The sequence below is a fragment of the Plecotus auritus genome, assembly GCF_963455305.1.
Source record: "Plecotus auritus genome assembly, chromosome: X".
Lineage (NCBI taxonomy): Eukaryota > Metazoa > Chordata > Mammalia > Chiroptera > Vespertilionidae > Plecotus > Plecotus auritus.
The window spans coordinates 9,705,374-9,730,462 of NC_137784.1; positions in this window are offsets into that span (position 1 = coordinate 9,705,374).

Genomic DNA, 25,089 nt, shown 5'->3' on the forward strand with positions numbered 1-25,089 from the left:
AGAGTACCTGTTATTTAATAGGATGGGATGTAAATTTACAGTGACAAATGTGTATTTTAAGAAAGAAAATGACATTATTTGGAGGGGTCCTTTGTGGGAAGAGGCGGAGAGTAAAGTTCTGCGTGTACATCACCTGCGAATCACCAAAACACTCCGCGGCCTGCGGCTGGGCGGGCGCTGCTGTCCGCTGGTCCTCCCCCGCCGCCTCCGGCCGCCCAGGGGGCCCCAGTGGATTATTTACGGTAGAAAGTGTATTCACTTGCTTTATAATGAAAAATAAATTTGTAAGAGTATATTGATAGCATTTTTATGCAGGCACACGGGCGTCCGCCCGCCCCGGCGCGGGCTGCTGGCTGTACAGACTGGCTGTGTCCTTTGGTTTGTAACTTGTACTCCCGTTTACAATGAGGGGCTTTCTCAGATGTACATAGAATTAGTACTGTATTTTTTTGTTTGTTTGTTTTGTTTTTATTTTTTTTTCAAATTTTTATTAAGGTATTATATGCGTAAATATCTTACCATTACGCCCCCCCACCCCACTCCCATACATGCCCTCACCCCCCAATGTTTTGCATCCGTTGGTTACTCTTATATGCATGTATACAAGTCCTTCGGTTGATCTCTTATTTCCCCCACCTCTCCCTAACCTTCCTGCTGTAATTTGACAGTCTGTTTGATGCTTCACTGCCTCTGTAACTATCTTTTTGTTCATCAGTTTATAATGTTTTTCATTATCCCCAAATGAGTGAGATCATGTGGTATTTTTCTTTCATTGACTGGCTTATTTCACTTAGCATAATGTTCTCTAATTCCATCCAGGTGTCTACAAATGGTAGTAATTCCTTCTTTTTTACAGCAGCATAGTATTCCATTGTGTAGATGTACCATAGTTTTCTGATCCAGTCATCTGCTGACGGGCACTTAGGCTGTTTCCAAATCTTAGCTATTGTAAATTGTGCTGCTATGAACATAGGGGTGCATATATCCTTTCTGATTGGTGTTTCTGGTTTCTTAGGATATATTCCTAGGAGTGGGATTACTGGGTCAAATGGGAGTTCCATTTTCAGTTTTTTGAGGAAACTCCATACTGTTCTCCACAGTGGCTGCACCAGTCTGCATTCCCACCAGCAGTGCACGAGGGTTCCTTTTTCTCCGCATCCTCGCCAACACTTGTCGTTTGTTGATTTGTTGATGATAGCCATTCTGACAGGTGTGAGATGGTATCGCATTGTCGTTTTGATTTGCATCTCTCTGATGATTAGTGACTTCGAGCATGTTTCATATGTCTCTTGGTCTTCCTTCTGTCTTCTTTCGAAAAGTGTCTAGATCAGTTGCCCATTTTTTGATTGGGTTGATTGGGTTGTTTATCTTCTTTTTGTTAAGCTGCACGAGTTCCCTGTAAATGTGGGAGATTAAACCCTTATCGTTGATATCATTGGCAAATATGTTCTCCTATGTAGTGGGCTTTCTTGTTGTTTTATTGATGGTCTCCTTTGCTGTGCAAAAGCTTTTTATTTTGATGTAGTCCCATTTGTTTATTTTCTCTTTAGTTTCCATTGCCCTAGGAGCAGTATCGGTGAAGAAATTGCTTTGGCATATGTCAGAGATTTTGCTGCCTGTGGATTCCTCTAGTATTTTTATGGTTTCCCGTCTTATGTTTAAGTCCTATATCCATTTTGAGTTTATTATTGTGTATGGTGTAAGTTGGTGGTCTAGTTTCATTTTTTTGCATGTATCTGTCCAATTTTCCCCGCACCATTTATTGAAGAGACTGTCTTGACTCCATTGTATGTTCATGCCTCCTTTGACAAATATTAATTGAGCATAGTGATTTGGGTCGATTTCTGGGTTCTCTATTCTATTCCATTGATCTATGTGTCTGTTCTTGTGCCAGTACCAGACTTTTGAGAACGGTGGCTTTGTAATACAGCTTGATATCTGGTATTGAGATCCCACCTACTTTGTTCTTCTTTCTTAGGATTGCTGTGGCTATTCGGGGTCTTTTTTTATTCCAGATGAATTTTTGTAAAGTTCGTTCTAGGTCTGTGAAATATGCCGTTGGTATTATAATGGGGAGTGCATTGAATCTATAGATTGCTTTGGGTGGTATGGATATTTTAATGATGCTGATTCTCCCAATCCATGAACACGGCATGTTCTTCCATCTGTTTATGTCTTCCTCTATCTCTTTTTCCAGTGTCCTGTAGTTTTCCACATATAGATCTCTTACCTCTTTAATTAAGTTTATTCCTAGGTATCTTAATTTTTTTGGTGTGATGGTAAATGGGATTGCTTTTTTAGTCTCTCTTTCTGTAAGTTCACTATTGGTGTATAGAAATGCCATACATTTCTTGGTGTTAATTTTGTATCCTGCTACATTGCCAAATTCATTTATTGAGTCTATTAATTTTTTGATAGAGTCTTTCGGGTTTTTATGTACAGTATCATGTCATCTGCAAATAAGGACAGCTTTACTTCTACTTTTCCAATTTGGATGCCTTTTATTTCTTCTTCTTGTCTAATTGCAATGGTTAATACTTCCAGTACTATGTCGAAGAGGAGTGGTGAGAGTGGGCATCCCTGTCTTTTTCCTGTTGTTAGGGGAAATGGTTTTAGTTTTTGCCCATTGAGTATGATGTTAGCTGTGGGTTTATCATATATAGCTTTTATTATGTTGAGGTATGATCCTTCTATTCCCACCTTGTTGAGAGTTTTTATCAAGAAAGGGTGTCGGATTTTGTCAAATGCTTTTTCTGCATCAATTGATAAGACTGTGTGATTTTTATCTCTCAATTTGTTTATGTGATGTATCACGTTTATTGATTTGCGGATATTGTACCATCCTTGCATCCCTGGGATAAATCGTACTTGGTCATGGTGTATGATCTTTCTGATGTACTGCTGGATTGGATTTGCTAGAATTTTGTTGAGGATTTTGGCATCTATGTTCATGAGGGATATTGGCCTGTAATTCTCTTTCATTGTGTTATCTTTATCTGGTTTTGGTATTAGGGTGATGCTGGCTTCATAGAAGGAGCTTGGAAGTGTTCCTTTTTCTTGAATTTTTTGGAATAGTCTGAGGAGGATAGGTTTCAGTTCTTCCTTGAATGTTTGGTAAAACTCTCCTGTGAAGCCATCTGGCCCCGGGCTTTTGTTTGCTGGAAGCTTTTTGATGACTGCTTCAATTTCTTCCATAATTATTGGCCTATTGAGATGTTTAGATTCTTCCTGATTGGAAGGTTGTACTTTTCTAGGGATGTGTCCATTTCCTCCAGGTTGTCCAGTTTGTTAGAACAGTTGTTCAGGAAACTATGCCCAGGCGGACAGGATCGCAGCCGAAGTGGGTCAGAGCACGCCTTGGCCTCCATGCTCGAGCCCCTGAAGGTGGTGTGTGGGCCAAGTGCAGCGGCTGCCCCCCTACCCGCTCTGATCATGGACCCTAAGGTGCCGCGCACGCCAGGGCACCACAGGGGGGTCAGCATCCCGGGCCGCCGCTGGACGTGCTGAACATCGGCGAGCACATGCAGACCAAGGCGGCCGAGCGGCTGTTCCTCGTCCTCTGCTTCGACAACAAGCAGAGCTGCCAGTGGCTCCCTAAGTCCAAAAGTCCCCCCTTGGCATTGACTAGACGATAGACAAGCTGAAGATGATGGAGGGGAGGACTCCAGCATCCGGAAGGCTGTGAGGGCCGCCTTCGAGGGCGCCATGAGCCACCTGAGCCGGGTGCACGGGGAGCCGGCCAGCGACCTCAGCGACATCGACTGAGGGCCCCCGCCGTGTCCATATGTTGATAAGGTGTACATGTTTGTGTATTGCTCAAAACCCAGCTTATTCTGATTGTAGCTGTAGTTCTTTCATTCTTTTCCCCGGGGGGTGGTTTGTTTCCAAGTTTTCTATGAATCCATCCCGTCTGGGCGCGGCGGGCGCAGCTTCGGAGAGACTCTGCCCGGCACAGGTCACCGGAGGGTGCTGCTTGCATCACTTTCTTTGATCCATAGCTTTTTTAAAAAAGACTTTTGAATGTTTAATAAATTTGTAAAACTTAGTCTTTACATAGAGTAAGTTTTACAAATTTAATAAGATGGGATGTAAATTTACAGTGACAAATGTGTATTTTAAGAAAGAAAATGACATTATTTGGAGGGGTCCTTTGTGGGAAGAGGCGGAGAGTAAAGTTCTGCGTGTACATCACCTGCGAATCACCAAAACACTCCGCGGCCTGCGGCTGGGCGGGCTCGGGCCGAGGGTGCTGCCGTCCGCTGGTCCTCCGCCGCCCGCCTCCGGCCACCCAGGGGGCCCCAGCGGATTATTTACGGTAGAAAGTGTATTCACTTGCTTTATAATGAAAAATAAATTTGTAAGAGTATATTGATAGCATTTTTATACAGGCACACGGGCGTCCGCCCGCCCCGGCGCGGGCTGCTGGCTGTACAGACTGGCTGTGTCCTTTGGTTTGTAACTTGTACTCCCATTTACAATGAGGGGCTTTCTCTGATGTACATAGAATTAGCACTGTATTTTTAAGAGGGAAAGCATTATGTTAGGGGAAAAGGCAGGGTGGGTTTCCAAATTCCATATTTTTTGTATTTGAAAAAAAAGTAACAAAGAATAGAGTTGTTCATAGTATTTTTTAAAAAATTTCTTTATTGATTAAGGTATTACATATGTGTCCTATTCCCCCATTACCCCCACCTCCCATTCATGCCCCCACCACCCTGTTGTCTGTGTCCATTGATTATGCTTACATGCATGCATGTAAGTCCTTTGGTTGTTCTCTCCCCCTTACCCCCACCCTCTCCTACCTTCCCTGAGGTTTGACGTTCTGATCGATGTTTCTCTGTCTCTGGATCTATTTTTGTTCATCAGTTTATGTTGTTCATTATATTCCACAAATGAGTGAGATCATGTGATATTTATCTTTCTCTGCCTGGCTTATTTCACTTAGCATAATGCTCTCCATCTCCATCCATGTTGTTTCAAATGGTAAGAACTCCTTTTTTTACCACAGAGTAGTATTCCATTTTGTAGATGTACCACAGTTTTTCAATCCACTCATTGGCTGATGGGCACTTAGGCTGTTTCCAAATCTTAGCTATGGTGAATTGTGCTGCTATGAACATAGGGGTGCATATATCTTTCTGATTGGTGTTTCTAGTTTTTTTGGGATATATTCCTAGAAGTGGGATCACTGGGTCAAATGGGAGTTCCATTTTTAGTTTTTTGAGGAAACTCCATACTGTTCTCCACAGTGGCTGCACCAGTCTGCATTCCCACGAGCAGTGCACGAGGGTTCATTTTTCTCCGCATCCTTGCCAGCACTTGTCATTTGTTGATTTGTTGATCATAGCCATTCTGACAGGTGTGAGATGGTACCGCATTGATGTTTTGATTTGCATCTCTCTGATGATTAGTGACTTTGAGCAGGTTTTCATATGTCTCTTGGCCTTCCTCTGTCTTCTTTCATAAAGTGTCTATTTAGATCAGTTGCCCATTTTTTGATTGGGTTGTTTATCTTCTTTTTGTTAAGCTGCTGAGTTCCCTGTAAATGTTGGAGATTAAACCCTTATCGTTGATATCATTGGCAAATATGGTCTCCCATGCAGTGGGCTTTCTTTTTTTTTTTTTTTTTTTTAATATATTTTATTGATTTTTTACAGAGAGGAAGAGAGAGGGACAGAGAGCTAGAAACATCGATGAGAGAGAGACATCGATCAGCTGCCTCCTGCACGCCCCCCACTGGGGATGTGCCCGCAACCCAGTACATGCCCTTGACCGGAACCGAACCCGGGACCCTTCAGTCCGCAGGCCGACGCTCTATCCACTGAGCCAAACCGGTTAGGGCACAGTGGGCTTTCTTGTTGTTGTTGTTTTAATATATTTTATTTCATTTATTTTTTATTTTTTAAAAATACATTTTATTGATTTTTTACAGAGAGGAAGGGAGAGGGATGGAGAGTTAGAAACATCGGCCTCGACTGGTGTGGCTCAGTGGATAGAGCGTCGGCCTGTGGACTCAAGGGTCCCAGGTTTGATTCCGGTCAAGGGCATGTACCTTGGTTGTGGGCACATCCCCAGAGGGAGGTGTGCAGGAGGCAGCTGATCGATGTTTCTCTCTCATCGATGTTTCTAGCTCTCTATCCCTCTCCCTTCCTCTCTGTAAAATATCAATAAAATATATTTAAAAAATATTAAAAAAAGAGAGAGTTAGAAACATCGATGGGAGAGAAACATCAATCAGCTGCCTCCTGCACACTCCCCACTGGGGATGTGCCCACAACCAAGGTACATGGCCTTGACCGGAATCGAACCCGGGACCCTTCAGTCCACAGGCCGACGCTCTATCCACTGAGACAAACCGGCTAGGGTGGCTTTCTTGTTGTTTTGTTGATGGTCTCCTTTGCTGTGCAAAAGCTTTTTATTTTGATGTAGTCCCATTTGTTTATTTTCTCTTTAGTTTCCATTGCCCTAGGAGCAGTATCAGTGAAGAAATTGCTTCGGCATATGTCAGAGATTTTGCTGCCTCTGGATTCCTCTAGTATTTTTATGGTTTCCCGTCTTATGTTTAAGTCCTGTATCCATTTTGAGTTTATTTTTATGTATGGTGTAAGTTGGTGATCTAGTTTCATTTTTTTGCATGTATCTGTCCAAATTTCCCAACACCATTTATTGAAGAGACTGTCTTGACTCCATTGTATGTTCATGCCTCCTTTGTCAAATATTAATTGAGCATAGTGATTTGGGTCGATTTCTGGGTTCTCTATTCTATTCCATTGATCTACATGTTTGTTCTTGTGCCAGTACCAGGCTGTTTTGAGAACAGTGGCTTTGTAATACAGCTTGATATCTGGTATTGACATCCCACCTACTGTGTTCTTCTTTCTCAGGATTGCTGTGGCTATTCGGGGTCTTTTTTTATTCCAGATGAATTTTTGGAAAGTTCTTTCTAGGTCTGTGAAATAAGCCCTTGGTATTTTAATGGGGAGTGCATTGAATCTATAGATTGCTTTGGGTGGTATGGACATTTTTATGATGTTGATTCTCCCAATCCATGAACACGGCATGTTCTTCCATTTGTTTATGTCTTCCTCTATCTCTTTTTTCAGTGTCCTGTAGTTTTCCGCGTATAGATCTATTACCTCTTTAGTTAAGTTTATTCCTAGGTATCTTAATTTTTTTGGTGTGATGGTGAATGGGATTGCTTTTTTAGTCTCTCTTTCTGTAAGTTCACTATTGGTGTATAGAAATGCCATAGATTTCTTGGCGTTAATTTTGTATCCTGCTACATTGCCAAATTCATTTATTAAGTCTATTAGTTTTTTGATGGGGTCTTTCAGGTTTTTTATGTACAATATCATGTCATCTGCAAATAAGGACAGCTTTACTTCTTCTTTTCCAATTTGGATCCTTTTATTTTTATTTCTCCTTCTTGTCTAATTGCAATGGCTAATACTTCCAGTACTATGTCGAACAGGAGTGGTGAGAGTGGGCATCCCTGTCTTGTTCCTGTTCTTAGGGGAAATGGTTTTAGTTTTTGCCCATTGAGTATGATGTTAGCTGTGGGTTTATCATATATGGCTTTTATTATGTTGAGGTATGATCCTTCTATCCCCACCTTGTTGAGAGTTTTTATCAAGAAAGGGTGTTGGATTTTGTCAAATGCTTTTTTTGCGTCAATTGATATGACTGTGATTTTTATCTCTCAATTTGTTTATGTGATGTATCACTTTTATTGATCTGCGGATATTGTACCATCCTTGTATCGCCGGGATAAATTGTACTTGGTCATGGTGTATGATCTTTCTGATGTACTGCTGGATCTGATTTGCTAGAATTTTGTTGAGGATTTTGGCATCTACGTTCATGAGGGATATTGGCCTGTAATTCTCTTTCATTGTGTTGTCTTTATCTGGTTTTGGTATTAGGGTGATGCTGGCTTTATAGAAGGAGCTTGGAAGTGTTCCTTCCTCTTGAATATTTTCGAATAGTCTGAGGAGGATAGGTTTTAGTTCTTCCTTGAATGTTTGGTAAAACTCTCCTGTGAAGCCATCTGGCCCCGGGCTTTTGTTTGCTGGAAGCTTTTTGATGACTGCTTCAATTTCTTCCCTAGTTATTGGCCTATTGAGATGTTTAGATTCTTCCTGATTGAGTTTTGGAAGGTTGTATTTTTCTAGGAATATGTCCATTTCCTCCAGGTTGTCCAGTTTGTTAGAACAGTTGTTCAGGAAACTATGCCCAGGCGGACAGGATCGCAGCCGAAGTGGGTCAGAGCAGCATGTGGAATTCCACGGACACCTTGGCCTCCGCGCTCGAGCCCCTGAAGGTGGTGTGTGGGCCAAGTGCAGCGTCTGCCCCCCTACTCGCTCTGATCATGGACCCTAAGGTGCCGCGCACGCCAGGGCACCACAGGGGGGTCAGCATCCCGGCCCGCGGCTGGATGTGCTGAACATCGGCGAGCACATGCAGACCAAGGCGGCCGAGCGGCTGTTCCTCGTCCTCTGCTTCGACAACAAGCAGAGCTGCCAGTGGCTCCCTAAGTCCAAAAGTCCCCCCTTGGCATTGACTAGACGATAGACAAGCTGAAGATGATGGAGGGGAGGACTCCAGCATCCGGAAGGCTGTGAGGGCCGCCTTCGAGGGCGCCATGAGCCACCTGAGCCGGGTGCACGGGGAGCCGGCCAGCGGCCTCAGCGACATCGACTGAGGGCCCCCGCCGTGTCCATATGTTGATAAGCTGTACATGTTTGTGTATTGCTCAAAACCCAGGTTATTCTGATTGTAGCTGTAGTTCTTTCATTCTTTTCCCCGGGGGGTCGGGGTGGTTTGTTTCCAAGTTTTCTATGAATCCATCCCGTCTGGGCGCGGCGGGCGCAGCTTCGGTGAGACTCTGCCCGGCACAGGTCACCGGAGGGTGCTGCTTGCATCACTTTCTTTGATCCACAGCTTTTTAAAAAAAGACTTTTGAATGCTTAATAAATTTGTAAATCTTACTCTTTACATAGAGTAAGTTTTACAAATTTAATAAGATGGGATGTAAATTTACAGTGACAAATGTGTATTTTAAGAAAGAAAATGACATTATTTGGAGGGGTCCTTTGTGGGAAGAGGCGGAGAGTAAAGTTCTGCGTGTACATCACCTGCGAATCACCAAAACACTCCGCGGCCTGCGGCTGGGCGGGCTCGGGCCGAGGGTGCTGCTGTCCGCTGGTCCTCCGCCGCCCGCCTCCGGCCGCCCAGGGGGCCCCAGCGGATTATTTACGGTAGAAAGTGTATTCACTTGCTTTATAATGAAAAATAAATTTGCAAAAGTATATTGATAGCATTTTTATACAGGCACACGGACGTCCGCCCGCCCCGGCGCGGGCTGCTGGCTGTACAGACTGGCTGTGTCCTTTGGTTTGTAACTTGTACTCCCATTTACAATGAGGGGCTTTCTCTGATGTACATAGAATTAGTACTGTATTTTTTTGTTTGTTTGTTTGTTTTGTTTTTATTTTTTTTTCAAATTTTTATTAAGGTATTATATGTGTAAATATCTTACCATTACGCCCCCCCAACCCACTCCCATACATGCCCTCACCCCCCAATGTTTTGCATCCGTTGGTTACTCTTATATGCATGTATACAAGTCCTTCGGTTGATCTCTTATTTCCCCCACCTCTCCCTAACCTTACCGCTGTAATTAGACAGTCTGTTTGATGCTTTACTGCCTCTGTAACTATCTTTTGGTTCATCAGTTTATAATGTTTTTCATTATCCCCAAATGAGTGAGATCATGTGGTATTTTTCTTTCATTGACTGGCTTATTTCACTTAGCATAATGTTCTCTAATTCCATCCAGGTGCCTACAAATGGTAGTAATTCCTTCTTTTTTACGGCAGCATAGTATTCCATTGTGTAGATGTACCACAGTTTTTTAATCCACTCATCTGCTGATGGGCACCTAGGCTGTTTCCAAATCTTAGCTATGGTGAATTGTGCTGCTATGAACATAGGGGTGCATATATCCTTTCTGATTGGTGTTTCTGGTTTCTTAGGATATATTCCTAGAAGTGGGATCACTGGGTCAAACGGGAGTTCCATTTTCAGTTTTTTGAGGAAACTCCATACTGTTCTCCACAGTGGCTGCACCAGTCTGCATTCCCACCAGCAGTGCACGAGGGTTCCTTTTTCTCCGCATCCTCGCCAACACTTGTCGTTTGTTGATTTGTTGATGGTAGCCATTCTGACAGGTGTGAGATGGTATCGCATTGTCGTTTTGATTTGCATCTCTCTGATGATTAGTGACTTCGAGCATGTTTTCATATGTCTCTTGGTCTTCCTTCTGTCTTCTTTCGAAAAGTGTCTATTTAGATCAGTTGCCCATTTTTTGATTGGGTTGTTTATCTTCTTTTTGTTAAGCTGCACGAGTTCCCTGTAAATGTGGGAGATTAAACCCTTATCGTTGATATCATTGGCAAATATGTTCTCCCGTGCAGTGGGCTTTCTTGTTGTTTTATTGATGGTCTCCTTTGCTGTGCAAAAGCTTTTTATTTTGATGTAGTCCCATTTGTTTATTTTCTCTTTAGTTTCCATTGCCCTAGGAGCAGTATCGGTGAAGAAATTGCTTTGGCATATGTCAAAGATTTTGCTGCCTCTGGATTCCTCTAGTATTTTTATGGTTTCCCGTCTTATGTTTAAGTCCTATATCCATTTTGATTTTATTATTGTGTATGGTGTAAGTTGGTGGTCTAGTTTCATTTTTTTGCATGTATCTGTCCAATTTTCCCAGCACCATTTATTGAAGAGACTGTCTTGACTCCATTGTATGTTCATGCCTCCTTTGTCAAATATTAATTGAGCATAGTGATTTGGGTCGATTTCTGGGTTCTCTATTCTATTCCATTGATCTATGTGTTTGTTCTTGTGCCAGTACCAGACTTTTGAGAACGGTGGCTTTGTAATACAGCTTGATATCTGGTATTGAGATCCCACCTACTTTGTTCTTCTTTCTTAGGATTGCTGTGGCTATTCGGGGTCTTTTTTTATTCCAGATGAATTTTTGTAAAGCTCGTTCTAGGTCTGTGAAATATGCCGTTGATATTTTAATGGGGAGTGCATTGAATCTATAGATTGCTTTGGGTGGTATGGATATTTTAATGATGCTGATTCTCCCAATCCATGAACACGGCATGTTCTTCCATCTGTTTACGTCTTCCTCTATCTCTTTTTCCAGTGTCCTGTAGTTTTCCACATATAGATCTCTTACCTCTTTAATTAAGTTTATTCCTAGGTATCTTAATTTTTTTGGTGTGATGGTAAATGGGATTGCTTTTTTAGTCTCTCTTTCTGTAAGTTCACTATTGGTGTATAGAAATGCCATAGATTTCTTGGTGTTAATTTTGTATCCTGCTACATTGCCAAATTCATTTATTGAGTCTATTAATTTTTTGATAGAGTCTTTCGGGTTTTTATGTACAGTATCATGTCATCTGCAAATAAGGACAGCTTTACTTCTACTTTTCCAATTTGGATGCCTTTTATTTCTTCTTCTTGTCTAATTGCAATGGTTAATACTTCCAGTACTATGTCGAAGAGGAGTGGTGAGAGTGGGCATCCCTGTCTTGTTCCTGTTCTTAGGGGAAATGATTTTAGTTTTTGCCCATTGAGTATGATGTTAGCTGTGGATTTATCATATATAGCTTTCATTATGTTGAGGTATGATCCTTCTATTCCCACCTTGTTGAGAGTTTTTATCAAGAAAGGGTGTCGGATTTTGTCAAATGCTTTTTCTGCATCAATTGATAAGACTGTGTGATTTTTATCTCTCAATTTGTTTATGTGATGTATCACGTTTATTGATTTGCGGATATTGTACCATCCTTGCATCCCCGGGATAAATCGTACTTGGTCATGGTGTATGATCTTTCTGATGTACTGCTGGATTGGATTTGCTAGAATTTTGTTGAGGATTTTGGCATCTATGTTCATGAGGGATATTGGCCTGTAATTCTCTTTCATTGTGTTATCTTTATCTGGTTTTGGTATTAGGGTGATGCTGGCTTCACAGAATGAGCTTGGAAGTGTTCCTTCCTCTTGAATTTTTTGGAATAGTCTGAGGAGGATAGGTTTCAGTTCTTCCATGAATGTTTGGTAAAACTCTCTTGTGAAGCCATCTGGCCCCGGGCTTTTGTTTGCTGGAAGCTTTTTGATGACTGCTTCAATTTCTTCCATAGTTATTGGCCTATTGAGATGTTTAGATTCTTCCTGATTGTGTTTTGGAAGGTTGTACTTTTCTAGGGATGTTTCCATTTCCTCCAGGTTGTCCAGTTTGTTAGAACAGTTGTTCAGGAAACTATGCCCAGGTGGACAGGATCGCAGCCGAAGTGGGTCAGAGCACGCCTTGGCCTCCGTGCTCGAGCCCCTGAAGGTGGTGTGTGGGCCACGTGCAGGGGCTTCCCCTCCTACCCGCCCTGATCATGGACCCTAAGGTGCTGCGCACGGCAGGGCACCACAAGGGGGTCAGCATCCCGGGCCGCCGCTGGACGTGCTGAGGATCGGCGAGCACATGCAGACCAAGGCGGCCGAGCGGCTGTTCCTCGTCCTCTGCTTCGACAACAAGCAGAGCTGCCAGTGGCTCCCTAAGTCCAAAAGGGCCCCCCTTGGCATTGACAAGACGATAGACAAGCTGAAGATGATGGAGGGGAGGACTCCAGCATCCGGAAGGCTGTGAGGGCCGCCTTCGAGGGCGCCATGAGCCACCTGAGCCGGGTGCACGGGGAGCCGGCCAGCGACCTCAGCGACATCGACTTAGGGCCCCCGCCGTGTCCATATGTTGATAAGCTGTACATGTTTGTGTATTGCTCAAAACCCAGCTTATTCTGATTGTAGCTGTAGTTCTTTCAGGGGGTCGGGGTGGTTTGTTTCCAAGTTTTCTATGAAACCATCCCGTCTGGGCGCGGCGGGCGCAGCTTCGGTGAGACTCTGCCCGGCACAGGTCACCGGAGGGTGCTGCTTGCATCACTTTCTTTGATCCACAGCTTTTTTAAAAAAGACTTTTGAATGTTTAATAAATTTGTAAATCTTACTCTTTACACAGAGTAAGTTTTACAAATTTAATAAGATGGGATGTAAATTTACAGTGACAAATGTGTATTTTAAGAAAGAAAATGACATTATTTGGAGGGGTCCTTTGTGGGAAGAGGCGGAGAGTAAAGTTCTGCGTGTACATCACCTGCGAATCACCAAAACACTCCGCGGCCTGCGGCTGGGCGGGCTCGGGCCGAGGGTGCTGCTGTCCGCTGGTCCTCCGCCGCCCGCCTCCGGCCGCCCAGGGGGCCCCAGCGGATTATTTACGGTAGAAAGTGTATTCACTTGCTTTATAATGAAAAATAAATTTGCAAAAGTATATTGATAGCATTTTTATACAGGCACACGGACGTCCGCCCGCCCCGGCGCGGGCTGCTGGCTGTACAGACTGGCTGTGTCCTTTGGTTTGTAACTTGTACTCCCGTTTACAATGAGGGGCTTTCTCTGATGTACATAGAATTAGTACTGTATTTTTAAGAGGGAAAGCATTATGTTAGGGGAAAAGGCAGGGTGGGTTTCCAAATTCCATATTTTTTGTATTTGAAAAAAAAGTAAAAAAGAATAGAGTTGTTCACAGTATTTTTTTAAATTTCTTTATTGATTAAGTTATTACATATGTGTCCTTATTCCCCCATTACCCCCCACCTCCCATTCATGCCCCCACCCCCCATGTTGTCTGTGTCCATAGATTAGGCTTACATGCATGCATGTAAGTCCTTTGGTTGATCTCTCCCCCTTACCCCCACCCTCTCCTACCTTCCCTGAGGTTTGACTTTCTGATTGATGTTTCTCTGTCTCTGGATCTATTTTTGTTCATCAGTTTACGTTGTTCATTATATTCCACAAATGAGTGAGATGATGTGATATTTATCTTTCTCTGCCTGGCTTATTTCACTTAGCATAATGCTCTCCATCTCCATCCATGTTGTTTCAAATGGTAAGAACTCCTTTTTTACTGCAGCATAGTATTCCATTTTGTAGATGTAGCACAGTTTTTCAATCCACTCATCTGCTGATGGGCACTTAGGCTGTATCCAAATCTTAGCTATGGTGAATTGTGCTGCTATGAACATAGGGGTGCATATATCTTTCTGATTGGTGTTTCTAGTTTTTTGGGATATAGTCCTAGAAGTGGGATTACTGGGTCAAATGGGAGTTCCATTTTCAGTTTTTTGAGGAAACTCCATACTGTTCTCCACAGTGGCTGCACCAGTCTGAATTCCCAACAGCAGTGCACGAGGGTTCCTTTTTCTCCGCATCCTCAACAGCACTTGTCGTTTGTTGATTTGTTGGTGGTTGCCGTTCTGACAGGTGTGGGATGGTACCGCATTGTCGTTTTGATTTGCATCTCTCTGATGATTAGTGACTTCGAACATGTTTTCATATGTCTCTTGGTCTTCCTTCTGTCTTCTTTCGAAAAGTGTCTATTTAGATCAGTTGCCCATTTTTTGATTGGGTTGTTTATCTTCTTTTTTTTTTTAAAATATATTTTATTGATATTTTACAGAGAGGAAGGGAGAGGGATAGAGAGCTAGAAACATCGATGAGAGAGAAACATCGATCAGCTGCCTCCTGCACACCTCCCACTGGGGATGTGCCCGCAACCAAGGTACATGCCCTTGACTGGAATCGAACCCGGGACCCTTCAGTCCGCAGGCCGACCCTCTATCCACTGAGCCAAACCGGTTTCGGCTGTTTATCTTCTTTTTGTTAAGCTGCACGAGTTCCCTGTAAATGTGGGAGATTAAACCCTTATCGTTGATATCATTGGCAAATATGTTCTCCTATGTAGTGGGCTTTCTTGTTGTTTTATTGATGGTCTCCTTTGCTGTGAAAAAGCTTTTTATTTTGATGTAGTCCCATTTGTTTATTTCCTCTTTAGTTTCCTCTGCCCTAGGAGCAGTATCAGTGAAGAAATTGCTTCGGCATATGTCAGAGATTTTTCTGCCTGTGGATTCCTCTAGTATTTTTATGGTTTCCCGTCTTATGTTTAAGTCCTATATCCATTTTGAGTTTATTTTTGTGTATGGTGTAAGTTGGTGGTCTAGTTTCATTTTTTTGCATGTATCTGTCCAATTTTCCCAGCACCATTTATTGAAGAGACTGTCTTGACTCCATTGTATGTTCATGCCTCCTTTGTCAAATATTAATTGAGCATAGTGATTTGGGTCGATTTCTGGGTTCTCTATTCTATTCCATTGATCTATGTGTTTGTTCTTGTGCCAGTACCAGACTTTTGAGAACGGTGGCTTTGTAATACAGCTTGATATCTGGTATTGAGATCCCACCTACTTTGTTCTTCTTTCTTAGGATTGCTGTGGCTATTCGGGGTCTTTTTTTATTCCAGATGAATTTTTGTAAAGTTCGTTCTAGGTCTGTAAAATATGCCGTTGATATTTTAATGGGGAGTGCATTGAATCTATAGATTGCTTTGGGTGGTATGGATATTTTAATGATGCTGATTCTCCCAATCCATGAACACGGCATGTTCTTCCATCTGTTATGTCTTTATCTATCTCTTTTTCCAGTGTCCTGTAGTTTTCCACATATAGATCTCTTACCTCTTTAATTAAGTTTATTCCTAGGTATCTTAATTCTTTTGGTGTGATGGTAAATGGGATTGCTTTTTTAGTCTCTCTTTCTGTAAGTTCACTATTGGTGTATAGAAACGCCATAGATTTCTTGGTGTTAATTTTGTATCCTGCTACATTGCCAAATTCATTTATTGAGTCTATTAATTTTTTGATAGAGTCTTTCGGGTTTTTTATGTACAGTATCATGTCATCTGCAAATAAGGACAGCTTTACTTCTACTTTTCCAATTTGGATGCCGTTTATTTCTTCTTCTTGTCTAATTGCAATGGCTAATACTTCCAGTACTATGTCGAAGAGGAGTGGTGAGAGTGGGCATCCCTGTCTTGTTCCTGTTGTCAGGGGAAATGGTTTTAGTATTTGCCCATTGAGTATGATGTTCGCTGTGGGTTTATCATATATAGCTTTTATTATGTTGAGGTATTCCCACCTTGTTGAGAGTTTTTATCAAGAAAGGGTGTTGGATTTAGTCAAATGCTTTTTCTGCATCAATTGATAAGACTGTGTGATTTTTATCTCTCAATTTGTTTATGTGATGTATCATGTTTATTGATTTGCGGATATTGTACCATCCTTGCATCCCCGGGATAAATCGTACTTGGTCATGGTGTATGATCTTTCTGATGTACTGCTGGATTGGATTTGCTAGAATTTTGTTGAGGATTTTGGCATCTATGTTCATGAGGGATATTGGCCTGTAATTCTCCTTCATTGTGTTATCTTTATCTGGTTTTGGTATTAGGGTGATGCTGGCTTCATAGAAGGAGCTTGGAAGTGTTCCTTCCTCTTGAATTTTTTTGGAATAGTCTGAGGAGGATAGGTTTCAGTTCTTCCTTGAATGTTTGGTAAAACTCTCCTGTGAAACCATCTGGCCCCGGGCTTTTGTTTGCTGGAAGCTTTTTGATGACTGCTTCAATTTCTTCCATAGTTATTGGCCTATTGAGATGTTTAGATTCTTCCTGATTGTGTTTTGGAAGGTTGTACTTTTCTAGGGATGTTTCCATTTCCTCCAGGTTGTCCAGTTTGTTAGAACAGTTGTTCAGGAAACTATGCCCAGGCGGACAGGATCGCAGCCGAAGTGGGTCAGAGCACGCCTTGGCCTCCGTGCTCGAGCCCCTGAAGGTGGTGTGTGGGCCACGTGCAGGGGCTTCCCCTCCTACCCGCCCTGATCATGGACCCTAAGGTGCTGCGCACCGCAGGGCACCACAAGGGGGTCAGCATCCCGGGCCGCCGCTGGACGTGCTGAGGATCGGCGAGCACATGCAGACCAAGGCGGCCGAGCGGCTGTTCCTCGTCCTCTGCTTCGACAACAAGCAGAGCTGCCAGTGGCTCCCTAAGTCCAAAAGGCCCCCCTTGGCATTGACGAGAGATAGACAAGCTGAAGATGATGGAGGGGAGGACTCCAGCATCCGGAAGGCTGTGAGGGCCGCCTTCGAGGGCGCCATGAGCCACCTGAGCCGGGTGCACGGGGAGCCGGCCAGCGGCCTCAGCGACATCGACTTAGGGCCCCCGCCGTGTCCATATGTTGATAAGCTGTACATGTTTGTGTATTGCTCAAAACCCAGCTTATTCTGATTGTAGCTGTAGTCTTTCATTCTTTTCCCCGGGGGGTCGGGGTGGTTTGTTTCCAAGTTTTCTATGAAACCATCCCGTCTGGGCGCGGCGGGCGCAGCTTCGGTGAGACTCTGCCCGGCACAGGTCACCGGACGGTGCTGCTTGCATCACTTTCTTTGATCCACAGCTTTTTTAAAAAAGACTTTTGAATGTTTAATAAATTTGTTAATCTTACTCTTTACACAGAGTACCTGTTATTTAATAGGATGGGATGTAAATTTACAGTGACAAATGTGTATTTTAAGAAAGAAAATGACATTATTTGGAGGGGTCCTTTGTGGGAAGAGGCGGAGAGTAAAGTTCTGCGTGTACATCACCTGCGAATCACCAAAACACTCCGCGGCCTGCGGCTGGGCGGGCGCTGCTGTCCGCTGGTCCTCCCCCGCCGCCTCCGGCCGCCCAGGGGGCCCCAGTGGATTATTTACGGTAGAAAGTGTATTCACTTGCTTTATAATGAAAAATAAATTTGTAAGAGTATATTGATAGCATTTTTATGCAGGCACACGGGCGTCCGCCCGCCCCGGCGCGGGCTGCTGGCTGTACAGACTGGCTGTGTCCTTTGGTTTGTAACTTGTACTCCCGTTTACAATGAGGGGCTTTCTCTGATGTACATAGAATTAGTACTGTATTTTTTTGTTTGTTTGTTTGTTTTGTTTTTATTTTTTTTTCAAATTTTTATTAAGGTATTATATGTGTAAATATCTTACCATTACGCCCCCCCACCCCACTCCCATACATGCCCTCACCCCCCAATGTTTTGCATCCGTTGGTTACTCTTATATGCATGTATACAAGTCCTTCGGTTGATCTCTTATTTCCCCCACCTCTCCCTAACCTTCCCGCTGTAATTTGACAGTCTGTTTGATGCTTTACTGCCTCTGTAACTATCTTTTTGTTCATCAGTTTATACTGTTTTTCATTATCCCTAAATGAGTGAGATCATGTGGTATTTTTCTTTCATTGACTGGCTTATTTCACTTAGCATAATGTTCTCTAATTCCATCCAGGTGTCTACAAATGGTAGTAATTCCTTCTTTTTTATGGCAGCATAGTATTCCATTGTGTAGATGTACCACAGTTTTTTAATCCACTCATCTGCTGATGGGCACCTAGGCTGTTTCCAAATCTTAGCTATGGTGAATTGTGCTGCTATGAACATAGGGGTGCATATATCCTTTCTGATTGGTGTTTCTGGTTTCTTAGGATATATTCCTAGAAGTGGGATCACTGGGTCAAACGGGAGTTCCATTTTCAGTTTTTTGAGGAAACTCCATACTGTTCTCCACAGTGGCTGCACCAGTCTGCATTCCCACCAGCAGTGCACGAGGGTTCCTTTTTCTCCGCATCCTCCCTAGCACTTGTCGTTTGTTGATTTGTTGATGATAGCCATTCTGACAGGTGTGAGATGGTATCGCATTGTCGTTTTGATTTGCATCTCTCTGATGATTAGTGACTTTGAGCATGTTTTCATATGTCTCTTGGTCTTCCTTCTGTCTTCTTTCGAAAAGTGTCTATTTAGATCAGGTGCCCCTTTTTTGATTGGGTTGTTTATCTTCTTTTTGTTAAGCTGCACGAGTTCCCTGTAAATGTGGGAGATTAAACCCTTATCGTTGATATCATTGGCAAATATGTTCTCCCATGCAGTGGGCTTTCTTGTTGTTTTATTGATGGTCTCCTTTGCTGTGCAGAAGCTTTTTATTTTGATGTAGTCCCATTTGTTTATTTTCTCTTTAGTTTCCATTGCCCTAGGAACAGTATCGGTGAAGAAATTGCTTTGGCATATGTCAGAGATTTTTCTGCCTATGGATTCCTCTAGTATTTTTATGGTTTCCCGTCTTATGTTTAAGTCCTGTATCCATTTTGAGTTTATTTTTGTGTATGGTGTAAGTTGGTGGTCTAGTTTCATTTTTTTGCATGTATCTGTCCAATTTTCCCAGCACCATTTATTGAAGAGACTGTCTTGACTCCATTGTATGTTCATGCCTCCTTTGTCAAATATTAATTGAGCATAGTGATTTGGGTCGATTTCTGGGTTCTCTATTGTATTCCATTGATCTATGTGTTTGTTCTTGTGCCAGTACCAGACTTTTGAGAACGGTGGCTTTGTAATACAGCTTGATATCTGGTATTGAGATCCCACCTACTTTGTTCTTCTTTCTTAGGATTGCTGTGGCTATTCGGGGTCTTTTTTTATTCCAGATGAATTTTTGTAAAGCTCGTTCTAGGTCTGTGAAATATGCCGTTGATATTTTAATGGGGAGTGCATTGAATCTATAGATTGCTTTGGGTGGTATGGACATTTTAATGATGCTGATTCTCCCAATCCATGAACACGGCATGTTCTTCCATCTGTTTATGTCTTCCTCTATCTCTTTTTCCAGTGTCCTGTAGTTTTCCACATATAGATCTCTTACCTCTTTAATTAAGTTTATTCCTAGGTATCTTAATTTTTTTGGTGTGATGGTAAATGGGATTGCTTTTTTAGTCTCTCTTTCTGTAAGTTCACTATTGGTGTATAGAAACGCCATAGATTTCTTGGCGTTAATTTTGTATCCTGCTACATTGCCAAATTCATTTATTGAGTCTATTAATTTTTTGATAGAGTCTTTCGGGTTTTTTATGTACAGTATCATGTCATCTGCAAATAAGGACAGCTTTACTTCTACTTTTCCAATTTGGATGCCTTTTATTTCTTCTTCTTGTCTAATTGCAATGGTTAATACTTCCAGTACTATGTCGAAGAGGAGTGGTGAGAGTGGGCATCCCTGTCTTGTTCCTGTTCTTAGGGGAAATGGTTTTAGTTTTTGCCCATTGAGTATGATGTTAGCTGTGGATTTATCCTATATAGCTTTTATTATGTTGAGGTATGATCCTTCTATTCCCACCTTGCTGAGAGTTTTTATCAAGAAAGGGTGTTGGATTTTGTCAAATGCTTTTTTTGCGTCAATTGATATGACTGTGGTTTTTATCTCTCAATTTGTTTATGTGATGTATCACGTTTATTGACTTGCGGATATTGTACCATCCTTGCATCCCCGGGATAAATCGTACTTGGTCATGGTGTATGATCTTTCTGATGTACTGCTGGATTGGATTTGCTAGAATTTTGTTGAGGGTTTTGCATCTATGTTCATGAGGGATATTGGCCTGTAATTCTCTTTCATTGTGTTGTCTTTATCTGGTTTTGGTATTAGGGTGATGCCGGCTTCACAGAATGAGCTTGGAAGTGTTCCTTCCTCTTGAATTTTTTGGAATAGTCTGAGGAGGATAGGTTTCAGTTCTTCCTTGAATGTTTGGTAAAACTCCGGTGTGAAGCCGTCTGGCCCCGGGCGTTTGTTTGCTGGAAGCTCTTTGATGACTGCTTCAATTTCTTCCATAGTTACTGGCATATTGAGCTGTTTAGATTCTTCCTGATTGAGTTTTGGAAGGTTATATTTTTTTCTAGGAATATGTCCATTTCCTCCAGGTTGTCCAGTTTGTTAGAACAGTTGTTCAGGAAACTATGCCCAGGCGGCCAGTATCGCAGCCGAAGTGGGTCGGTCAGAGCAGCATGTGGAATTCCACGGACGCCTTGGCCTCCGCGCTCGAGCCCCTGAAGGTGGTGTGTGGGCCAAGTGCAGCGGCTGCCCCCCTACCCGCCCTGATCATGGACCCTAAGGTGCCGCGCACGGCAGGGCACCACAAGGGGGTCAGCATCCCGGCCCGTGGCTGGACGTGCTGAACATCGGCGAGCACATGCAGACCAAGGTAGCCGAGCGGCTGTTCCTCGTCCTCTGCTTCGACAACAAGCAGAGCTGCCAGTGGCTCCCTAAGTCCAAAAGTCCCCCCTTGGCATTGACTAGACGATAGACAAGCTGAAGATGATGGAGGGGAGGACTCCAGCATCCGGAAGGCTGTGAGGGCCGCCTTCGAGGGCGCCATGAGCCACCCTAGCCTGGTGCACGGGGAGCCGGCCAGCGGCCTCAGCGACATCGACTGAGGTCCCCCGCCGTGTCCATACGTTGATAAGCTGTACATGTTTGTGTATTGCTCAAAACCCAGCTTATTCTGATTGTAGCTGTAGTTCTTTCATTCTTTTCCCCGGGGCGTCGGGGAGGTTTGTTTCCAAGTTTTCTATGAAACCATCCCGTCTGGGCGCGGCGGGCACAGCTTCGGTGAGACTCTGCCCCGCACAGGTCACCGGAGGGTGCTGCTTGCATCACTTTCTTTGATCCACAGCTTTTTAAAAAAAGACTTTTGAATGCTTAATAAATTTGTAAATCTTACTCTTTACACAGAGTACCTGTTATTTAATAGGATGGGATGTAAATTTACAGTGAGAAATGTGTATTTTAAGAAAGAAAATGACATTATTTGGAGGGGTCCTTTGTGGGAAGAGGCGGAGAGTAAAGTTCTGCGTGTACATCACCTGCGAATCACCAAAACACTCCGCGGCCTGCGGCTGGGCGGGCTGGGGCCGAGGGTGCTGCTGTCCGCTGGTCCTCCGCCGCCCGCCTCCGGCCGCCCAGGGGGCCCCAGCGGATTATTTACGGTAGAAAGTGTATTCACTTGCTTTATAATGAAAAATAAATTTGCAAAAGTATATTGATAGCATTTTTATACAGGCACACGGACGTCCGCCCGCCCCGGCGCGGGCTGCTGGCTGTACAGACTGGCTGTGTCCTTTGGTTTGTAACTTGTACTCCCGTTTACAATGAGGGGCTTTCTCTGATGTACATAGAATTAGTACTGTATTTTTAAGAGGTAAAGCATTATGTTAGGGGAAAAGGCAGGTTGAATTTCCAAATTCTATTTTTTTATATTTAAAAAAAAGTAAAAAAAAGAGAATAGAGTTGTTTGTAGTATTTTTTAACAATCCTTTGTATTTCTGTAGGTCTGTTTTTATTTCGCTCTTTCATATCTGATTTTGTTTATTTGGGTCCTCTCTCTTTGCTTCTTCGTGAGCCTGGTTAGAGGTTCATCAATCTTGTTTATCCTTTCAAAGAACCAGCTCTTGGTTTTATCTTTTTTTTTTTTAACATAAATCTTTATTGTTCAGATTATTACAGATGTTCCTCTTTTTTCCCCCCCATACCTCCCCTTCACCTGATTTCTCCCCCATGCCCTTACCCCATGCCACTGTCTTCATCCATAGGTGTAAGATTTTTGTTCAGTCTCTTCCTGCACCCCTCAAACCCACTCCCCCCTGAGAATTGTCACTCCACTCCCTTTTTATGCCCCTGATTCTATTATATTCACCAGTTTATTCTGTTCATCAGATTTTTTATTCACTTGATTTTTGGATTCACTTGTTAGTAGGTATGTATTTGTTGTCATTTTGTTACTCATAATTTTCATCTTTACCTTTTTCTCCTCCTCCTCCTCCTCCTCCTCCTCCTCCTCCTCCTCCTCCTCCTCCTCGTCTTCCTCCTCTCCCCCCCCCTCCCTTCAGCATTTCATATAATCCTGGTTTGGTGGTGATGAACTCATTTAGTTTTTTCTCATCTGTGAAGCTCTTTATCTGACCTTCAACTCTGAATGATAGCTTTGCTGGGTAGAGTAATCTTGGTTGTAGGTTCTTGCTATTCATCACTTTGAATATTTCTTGCCACTCCCTTCTGGCCTGCATAGTTTCTGTTGAGAAATCAGCTGACAGTCATATGGGTACTCCCTTGTAGGTAACTAACTGTTTTTCTCTTGCTGCTTTTAATATTCTCTCTTTGTCTTTTGCCCATGGCATTTTAATTATGATGTGTCTTGGTGTGGTCCTCTTTGGATTCCTCTTGTTTGGGGTTCTCTGTGCTTCCTGGACTTGTAAGTATTTCTTTCACGAGGTAGGACAAGTTTTCTGTCATTATTTCTTCTAATAGGTTTTCAATATTTTGCTCTCTCTCTTCTTCTGGCACCCCCATAATTCGGATGTTGGTACGCTTAAAGTTGCCCAGAGGCTCCTTATACTATCTTCATATTTTTGGATTCTTTTTTCTTTTTGTTTTTCTGGTTGGGTGTTTTTTGTTTCCTCATATTTCAAATCTTTGGTTTGATTCTTAGGGTCCTTTGGTCTACTGTTGAATTTCTGTATATTCTTTATTTCAGACGGTGTATGCTTAATTTCTGACTGGTCCTTTTACATTTTTTTTTTTGGCATTCTCATTAAGATCCTTAAAGGTCTCACTAAGTTCCTCGGAGGTTTCTAAAAGATTATTGAGTAACCTTATAACTGTGGTTTTGAACTCTATGTCCAGTAGTTTGCTTTCCTCCATTTCTTTCATTCGTGACATGTTTCTTTTTCTCCACATTTTGGCTGCTTCCCTGTGTTGATGGAGTGGCTTTGTGTGGTAGGTGACCTATAGGGCCCAGTGGTTCAGCCTCCCTAATTACCTGAGGTGGACACTCTTGGTGCACCCCTTTGCTGAGTGCACAGTCTTTTTTTTGTTTGTTTGTTTGTTTTGTTTTGCACAGTCTTGTTGTAGTTAAGCCTTGATTGCTGTTGGTATACCAGGAGGAATTGATCTCCAGGCCAATTGGCTGTGAGGATCAGCTGTGTCTATAATGGAAGAACTGCTGTGCTGGAGACATGCTTATGGGGCAGGACTTGTTTCAGTGGGGCTTTGGTGCTCACTGAGTCTGCCTCTTGAGTGTGTCACTTATGCATGTGAGGTGTTGAAATCTGGTGTCGTCTCACACTGACCACTAGGTATACTGGCTCCTGGATCTCCAAGGAGGTGCAGGTCAGCTACTGTCTGAGGCCACCCAGCAGGAGCTACAGGGAGATCTGCAGATTTCTCCTCTTTGCTTGGGGTTTGGAAGTTTTGGAGCTGGCTGACACGGCTGCAGTTTGTTAGGTTAAGCTGCGATAGGGCAGGCCATTCATATGCAAAAGCTGCTGCACACAGCAGGGGTGGGTTTGTAAAGTGGGTGGGGCGGGGTCTCAGGGAATCACTAGGACGTGGCAAACAGTGATGGGTGCCAGGCAGCCCTCTCTGCGTCTCCGACTTTCCATTTCCCTGCATCTCATGCCCCAGCGCAGTAAACAATGATTCCTGTGCGCACCTCTGTAAGAAAGCCACCCTCACTTTCTGACCCGATGCCAGACAGTCCAGCTTCTCCCCATAGGAGACTGGGTCCCCAGAGTCTTGCCAGAAACTGGAGTTCAGAGCAGTCTGGAGCTTGTGCCTCCCTTTGGATAGAAAAAAACAGCGCACCCAGTCGCCAGCCGCCAGCCCGATTTGCGCGCCTCCGTACCTCTGCTTTTCGGCATTTGTGTATGTCCTACCAGGTCTCAGTGCTTTTTTCTCTTTCCTTCTAGTTGTACAACTTCTACTTAGCCAGCTTTCCTGTGGTTCTGGGTGATAGACGTTTTGTCTTTTAGTTGTAGTTTTGGTGTGGTTGTGAGAGGCAGCACATCAGGTGTATACCTTATGCCGCCATCTTGGTTTTACCCTCATTGATCTTTTGTATTTTTTTGTGTCTCTATGTCATTTATTTCTGCTCTGATCTTTATTATCTCCTTCCTTCTGCTCACTCTGGGCTTTTCTTGTTGCTCTCTTTCTAATTCTTTGAGTTGTAGAGTTAGATGATTTATTACCATTTTTTTCTTGTTTTTTGAGCTTGGCCTGTAGTGCTATAAACTTCCTTCTCAGAACTGCTTTCATTGTGTCTCATAGATTTTGGATTGTTGTGTTTTTATTGACATTAGTTCCCAGGATGTTTTTAATTTCTTCTTTGCTCTCTTTGGTAACCCAATCACTGTTTGATAGCATGCTATTCAGCTTCCAAGTGTTTGAATTTTTTTGTCTGTTTTTATTGTAGTTTATTTCTAATATTATGCCATTGTGGT